An 8,240-nucleotide genomic window follows, 5' to 3' on the forward strand; every position below is an offset into this window, starting at 1 on the left:
TCAGTTCTGGGCCCAATGTGAGGCAGAACGTCATGGCAGAAAGGCGTGCTGGAGGAAAGCAGCACAGGACGTGACAACCAGGAAACAGAGACACAGATTTTTCAATTTCATTACGATGGAGCAATAGTGCATGCACTCAGTAGAAGCCATACTTAGAATTTTGAATTTTGGGCTTTTCCCAGGCTAGCTGTAGGCCATATGAGTCTCTCTTGTCATATTGGGCCGGGGCAGCTAGCCTTTATGCCTGGTCAGCCACACAATCAAAATAGTTAGCAACTGACACTCTGTAAGTGCTTTGGGTTGCTGATCTATGATGTGCGGTGGGTTAGATCTATGGAAATATGGTCAGTGCATTTTCAAATTGGGATATTTCCAATTTACTATGGGTTCACAAGGATGTCAATCTTGAAGAAAGTGTAAAAATAGTCCAGCAGACACTTGAGGGGAGAGCCCTCTGAGCTGAAGTGGACTTGCTAGAGCAGTGATTCTCAATGTTTTGGTCTCTGGAAACTTTTACACTCTTAAAATTTGTTAAAGAACCCAGAGTTGGTTTTAAAACCTTATAAATCTTCTAAAGAGTCCTGGGCCACCTTTGACAATCTCTGAGCTGGAGCAAAGGCTCTGAGGGCAGCACATGCTTAATCATTTGTAGGAACATTAAGGGCAATAATACAACTGGCAGGTGATTCAGGGAGGAGAAATAGGAAGGAAGTCAGAAAGGTAACCATGTCCCATTATGTGAGACCTTGAGAGAAATGGGAAGCCATATGTGAGCTTTGAGCAGAGAAGTCTCATTTTCTGGCTTAAGTTTTCAAGAAGACACAGTACTAGAAACTAGACTAAAGGGAGCTGGAAACACAAACAGGGAGAACCGTAAAAGGTTATACAAAAACTCAGGGGAAGGACTCCATACCTCAGTGTTAACCCTAAATATATCAGTAGACTAATACAGAGTTTGTTAGTATTCAAGCAATGCCATTTCCCTCTGACTGATTCCCATTCAATATAGTTTCCTCTCTTTCTTTTCCTCATTGCTTTACACAAAGACACTATTATTTCTTCATTTAATTTGCTTTTAGTTTTCTTGTTAAAAAGCAATATAGAAAAATATTATTTTCATAGATCCCATTTAGTCAAAATTTTCCAATTCTCTATTTTAGTCTCCCTTTTAATAGAAATTTAAAAAATATAACAATTTGAAGGGCAACCAAAAATCTTTTTGCTAACTTTTTTGTTAAGAGTGTTTCATTTAACCATTTTGACTCCACATTTTTTTTGTTGTTATTTTTGTTCATTTTACCAGATAAATTTTCTACCAAAGGAATGTCTTGCGTTTTAATGTGGATCTATCTTTAACTTCAATACCAAGATAGTTTTTTTTTTCTGAATACATTTTTTTTGGTACACAAATTCATTATAAAATAAAAATAGATGTTGCCTTTCTTTTGGTATTTGAAAAATCAAATAAGTACATCATATGCTATGATTTAATTAGAATACAATCACTCCCTTTCTCTGCATGATTAACAATCCCTCCTGGCATCAGATCCACTTGAAATCTCAATGTTATTTTGAGATAAAATGTTTTGTGCAATATCATCCTTTATGTCTGTTTCATCCAATAGGTTATAAATTCCTAGAGAGTAGATTTCATGAATCTTCCTTTAACCACACCCATTTCCTTGTCCCTCATTGACTGATGGGTATATGATTAATTTAGGCATTTCTCATGTTATTTCTCATTCATTTCTGGTTTCTTTGCTGAAGCACCTAAAGAAATCTTACTAAATATACTAAAAATGTAAAACCTATTATTATTTTTTTAAATTTAAGTGGAAAATTTTGTGAGTCAGAGTGGAATTAGGAATTATTATTATTATTATTATTATTTGGAATTAGGAATTATTAATCTCAAAAAGGAATTTTGGTCTATTTGGTATCCATGTAGTTTACCATCCTCTCAAAAAGAGATTAAGTATTTCAGTGTACTCATTAGCTTGAATCAAAGGTTATCTGAAGCTTTTTCTCTCATGAAGAGAGGAAATGAAAAGGGACACATTGATTGAAGATGATTAACAATTGTACAATTAAATTTATAACTATAAAAACCTATTCTTGTTTCTAAGTGGTTTAAATTAACTCTCATATATGAAGAATGAAGTTAATGAATCAATGTATCATATCTATATGATGTCACTACTTTTAATCATATCTTTTTGATGTCCCCACTTTTATTTGATGTTTGATTTTATAATCTTTGTTCCCCCTCAATATCCCGTTTCTCCATTTTGTAAGCAAAGAAGAAAGTATTGAGATACTTGTATTTTTGGTATCATACTTCTCCTGAGTCTATATAGAGCAATTGGTACCCATATAATTTATTGTCTAAATTGGACAGATTTGAGGGTTTTAAGATGCACTATAAAATATCACAGTAGAGCAATGGATTTAAGTTCTAACTGTCCCTGGTAAGCCAGAATGTCTGGCCACTCTATAGACAGGTGTGATGGGAACACATTTTTTTTTTTTAATCTCATAGTTAAAGGGGAAGGAATTTCCAGGATAGAAAGGAAGGAGCACTTTCATCTGCTATTTATCTCTTCTCTGATTCTTTCTCAGTGGAGAGGAAGTGACTTTGCTGATCAATGAATCTGAGAAGAAACTGAACATAATCTCCAAGTTTGGCACTGCCAAAGCAGCCAATGCGATGCTCGATACTTCTGAAAAGAAAACCTTCCCCAGATGCTTGTTGTAAAAGTTTCCGATATTGTATGTAAAACAGCTTTTGTTGACTTCAGAATTCTAATTTTATATGTCCATATGGACTTTTAGAAAATTAAATTTAAATATATCCTTTCCCTCACCACATTCTCCTTTACTGTATATCTTGCAATAATCTTGGAATAAAATGTTCTTTTTAAAAGAGAGCTTTCTTCTCATTTTTACATATAAAAGAATGCCTTAGTAGTTCTTGAGAATCTTCTGTTTACTTGTTAATAAGTAATCAGATTTAAATTGAACTCATGACTTTTGGAATGTATTAGCAATGTATTTATTAGAAAATAAATCAAGTTCCACCTTCTTTATTTTGTTTATTCTTTACCAATGTTTATTATCAATATAAAATTTAAAAATACAACCAACTTGTATATCCTAAATTGGGAAATATTTTTTTAAATAATTCTTTTAATGACTTCCCTACAAAAGAGTACAGCTTTAAATATATGTTATTTTTGAACACTTTCCTATTATTAAATTTTCATTATAAGGCAGAAACAAAAGATACTAAAGGCAAAACCAAATATTAACAAATATCTATTTTCAATTGCTTGAAAAAAATAAGATAGCTTAATAAATAACTGAAAAATATAGCACCATTCTGAATAAGATATACCTTTTAGATTATGAAACATATGCAATTGTATATCACTGCGTTATTCGGGGTTACCTTACATCTGGCCTTGTTGTTATTTCCAGACTGAAAGACACTAAGCTCCAGGTACCTGGTTATTTACTGTGACTAAATCTGGTGTTGCTCTATTCTGTTAGTACTTCAGGAGTAAATTCAATTGAGCACCTGAAGTTGAGAGGCCTGTCCCATTCTGGCCTGCATTCTTTGGAAGTATTCCTCCCTTTTCTCTAGCTAAAGGATCTCCAGGGAGAGGGATGGAGAGGCTACAGAGCTGCTCTTGAGTGTGAGGAAGAATGCTGCCTTCCTTGGATGGACTTACACTAACTCCCTTTCCTGTTGTAACACTGCTACATTGGAGGTCCTCTTTCTACATCTGCTCACCTTGGCTAAGCTGCCTGTCCTGGTCCTCATCTCCACAGCTTACCTTTCTTAAATGCCCCTTATCTTTAGATTCACTGTACTGTTCTTCACTTTTTTTTTGTACCATTGAATATTTTCCCTTCTTCTTCAACAAAATGTAGGTAATTACTCAAAATCCTATCTATTGGTCTCATTTTTTCTCTGCAAGTATTTTCCTTTATGCCAACCATTACCTCAACCCAAAACTCCATGCTTTAGAAAAATTCCTGAAGACCTACTCCCCATGTCCAGTTGAAGATACATCCACTTCAGAAATCCATGTCTGTTACCACTTGTACATGCACTTTGTCTCTCTTTTTCTACCTCTTTTCTCTTGTTATCCCCTCCTGCTAGAGTACCTTTGAAACATCAACCTGTTCTGATTTCTGCTTATTTATCAAGCCTTAGGTACCACCTCTGGTGAAGCTAGTCTAGATCTTAACTACATCTGATAGCTTCATGATTTGAACTCATTCAGCATCTTAGGGAACTGATTTTATTCCATAGAATATGTAGGTTATTTTTACGATTGTCTTATCTTTGGACTGCATCTTGTAGTTGTCTACCACTATACCACATTTTTATACTAATAAAATGAAGCTTGTTTTCCCTGCCTAACCAAGCTGATTATTCTCACAAACTATCAGCCACCTGATGTGAATAAACACAGTAGCAAATTGCATTTTATAGTGTGACACTGTTGTTTTTGCAAAGAAGTGTATGCCAAGTACGGTTATGCACATATATTTCCTGACTTACCATCTAGGATAAATGATTCTTATATGTAGCAATACTACCAATTCCAGTTTTCACAGACCTAAATTTTTGCCCTGGGAACATCTCCAAGATTTACCTAGAGGAGTATTAAAGGAAGGGAGAGAGAAGTTTCTCATTTAATTAGCAACTTTGCCTCCCTTATGCCCACTGGTTTTACTTTATGTCCTATGATCATAGTTTGCCAAACAATTTTGTCCCAGCCCTTTCCGTGTGACTGCCAACCTACTCCAGTCCATTGAATACTGATCCCCTTTTATCTTCCCAGGTAGCTGGGAAGCTTGAGATTTTTATTAGTTCCATGGGGGAATTGTTGGCTCTCTTTTATCCAGAATATTCAGGCTCTTGAAAGGAGTAGTCAGGGTGGGTCAGGAGATGATCAAGCTCAGTTTCTCACTGTATCTGTACCTGTTCCTTCTGATCTTTGGATACTGGGACCCAACCTACCTATTCTTTGAGTGTACTGCATACCATTTGTATTATCTTCACTACTCTCAGAAGCCTAAATTTCATGTAATAGGTCCTATAAATTTGGAAGCCTATCCACAGGCCAGATTCAGTTTTTCTCTCATCATTCTGGCTCCATGCAGATCAGAAGATGCATCTGTACTTCTGATGATGTTAAGGGGCTGCTCCTCTGGGAGCTCATAGAAAGCCTAGGTGTCTGGACTGATGGACACTACATTTTAACCCAGTAGAGATGCTGATATAACCTAGGAGAATGTGGATTTGTAGGAAGAGAAGTGCCTGTAAGGGTGCCCAGAAAAATTTGTTTTGAGTAATGAGAATATCATTAATCCTGATTTTGTCCTTTTATGTTCTCTATTTAATGCAATGATTATATAATTTACCAACTAGTTTTTGAAAAGAGAAAAATCATCATTCATCCTATTCTTCCAGGTATCCTAAACACAAATCCCTTGCCTCCCTGTTCCTATCTCATGCATGTGCATGTATACAATGTGCATATACATCCCCACATTCCCTCCACATAATAGACTGAATTTCTTAGAGGTAAATGGTTTTGTGTTCATCTTTAGCATTAGACACGGTGTCATCAACTCTCAAATGTTCACCAAGTCAAATCCATGTGTTAGGATCTCTAAGAATCTTGGCTATGAATGAGAAATTATGGATCTCTTTTTTTATCAGTGGACTCTTACTGGGAATTTAAAATATTTTGTCTTAGACATAATCATTTCAATTTATAATTGTAATCACTTCTCATTTTCCATGGTGGAGGTGGGGTCTCCTAAGCAGGATCTCAGACAAGCCCCTCTTAATCTCCAGACTCCTTTCCCTAAGTGTTTAGGAGATGTGGGAACCACGTAGATCAATGCAGGCAGTGCTGCTTGGGAATAGCAAGGGTGGAGAAGGCAGAAGTCCAGCTATTGTGGTCTCCCAAAGTGTATCTTGATACACATTTTGAATCTTCTCTTTCATTTTTCCCTCTTTAATCCTGTTGGTGACTAGAAACATATATGACTTTTATACGTAATTGTATATCTATCTCTCTGTTAGGTTTGCCTATTATTTGAAATTATTTGTTGATACTTTGATTTTCTGTGTAACTAGATCTGAGTTTTCTATATAAGTGGTAATGCTGTTCACAGTGGCACAGTGGCAGCACATCCTTAATCCCGGCAATTTGGGAGGCTGAGGAAGGAGGATAACCAGTTCAAGGCCAGTCTCAGCAATTTAGCAAAACTCTGTCTCAAAAAAAAAAAAAAAAAGGTAATAAAACTAATAATGTTTTAAATCACTGGGGAAATGCTAAGATCTATGATTGGTGTATCCCATGGTAAGAGTATATTTAGTTTCAATGAGAAACTGCCAAACTGTCTTACAAAGTGGTTGTCCCATTTTGTATTCCCATCAGCAATGAATTAGTTTTCTGTTGTTCAATATCTTTGTCAGCATTTGGAGTTGGAATTGTTTTAAAATTTGGTCATTCTAATAGGTTCATAGTGGTATTTCATTGTTTTTTTTTTAGCTTGAAATTCCCTAATGGCCTATGATGTTGAACACTTTTCATCTGCTTATGTATCATTAGTACATTCTCTGGTGAGATGTCTATTCAAGTATTCTTCGCATTTTAAAATCTTATTCTTTGTTTTCTTGTTGAATTTTACATTTTTGATAACAACTCTTTGTTGGATGTGCCTTTTGTAAATGTCTTTTCCCAGTCTGTGGCTTGTCTTGTCATATTTTTAAGGAGCAGACATTTTTAATTTTAATGAAGACCAGTTTATCAACTGTTTCTTCCATGGATCATCCCTTTGATGTTATGTCAGAGAAGTCATTGCCATGCCAAAGGTAATTTAGATTTTTTTTTCTATTTTAACTTACAGTAAGTAGTTTTATAATTTTGTGTTTTACAATCTATAATGTTTTAAGATGTGTAGAATTATGTTGGTTTTACCATGGCATACCTTTACCTACCTGAGTCACTGCCTGAAACGTATCAAATAATCAATAAATTCAAATGTTATGAGTGTGTCTATGTGTTATAAATTGGATTACTTAGATCAGTTTTATACTTTGAATTTCAAAAATGGCTATAAAAGGAATAAAATATCAGTAAATATCAAATATCATATGGAAAGAATTCATTACATTGAAAGACTCATGAAATTCATAACTCATAATTTTATTACTGTAGTAGACATTTGTTATAAAAGGCATAATGGGGACCAAGATAGTACTAAAATAATGTTTAATAAGTTCTCCATGAACTAGTGACAAAGATAGATTGTGTATATTTATATATTCAAATATGAAAAATTAAAAATAAAAAATATAACAGAAGGAAAAAACATGATTAAAATCTGAAAGGAAAATTAAAAATAGATTTTATTAAAGTACATACATTAAACTTTTGTCTACTTGTCTATGAAAAGTTCAATGTGATCTGACATCTAACAAAACTTTCTTTCCAACGTGTCACAGTATATTAGGCATCTATACCAAACATGTGCAGTCATGACAAAAAGGAAGTAATGAATAATATTCATGGAGAGTAGGCACTGTTGCATTCATTCCCCTGAACAACAAAGATAAAGATGAATGTTTACTCTTATTTTTCAGGGAGTCACATTCAGGTCCCATATTTAGAGAAGAATGCAGGCTCTGAAGACATTTCTAGTGAGAGATTCATTTGGTGCCATCATACAAATTCCACACAAAGTCACTGTCTCAATAAAATCCAACCAATTTAAGAGTAAATTATCATTTACATTTGTTGATTTAAAAAAAATCAATATATGGCTGGGAAGAGTGGCAAATACCTGTAATCCCAGTGGCTTGGGAGGCTGAGGCAGGAGGATCACAAGTTCAAAGCCAGCCTTAGCAACTTAGGGAGGCCCTAAGCAACTTGGAAAGACCCTGTCTCAAAATTAAAAATAAAAAGTACTGGGAATATGGCTTAGTAGTGAAGATCCTCTGGGTTCAATCTCCAGTAACTAACTAAATAAAATAAAAAGTCAACATACAGAGATCCTTGAATTTCTTTACAAACTCGGGGTGCTAGGTTTTGTGATTTTGGTTGGTGTCTTTTCCTACACTTAATACATTAAATAATGACAGTAGGAACTACACGAGAAGTAATATTTGACTCTTTCGCTAGAGACGCTGATTTTAATTATTTCAGAAAAAA

The sequence above is a fragment of the Callospermophilus lateralis genome, chromosome 1 (genome assembly GCF_048772815.1).
Source record: "Callospermophilus lateralis isolate mCalLat2 chromosome 1, mCalLat2.hap1, whole genome shotgun sequence".
Classification (NCBI taxonomy): domain Eukaryota; kingdom Metazoa; phylum Chordata; class Mammalia; order Rodentia; family Sciuridae; genus Callospermophilus; species Callospermophilus lateralis.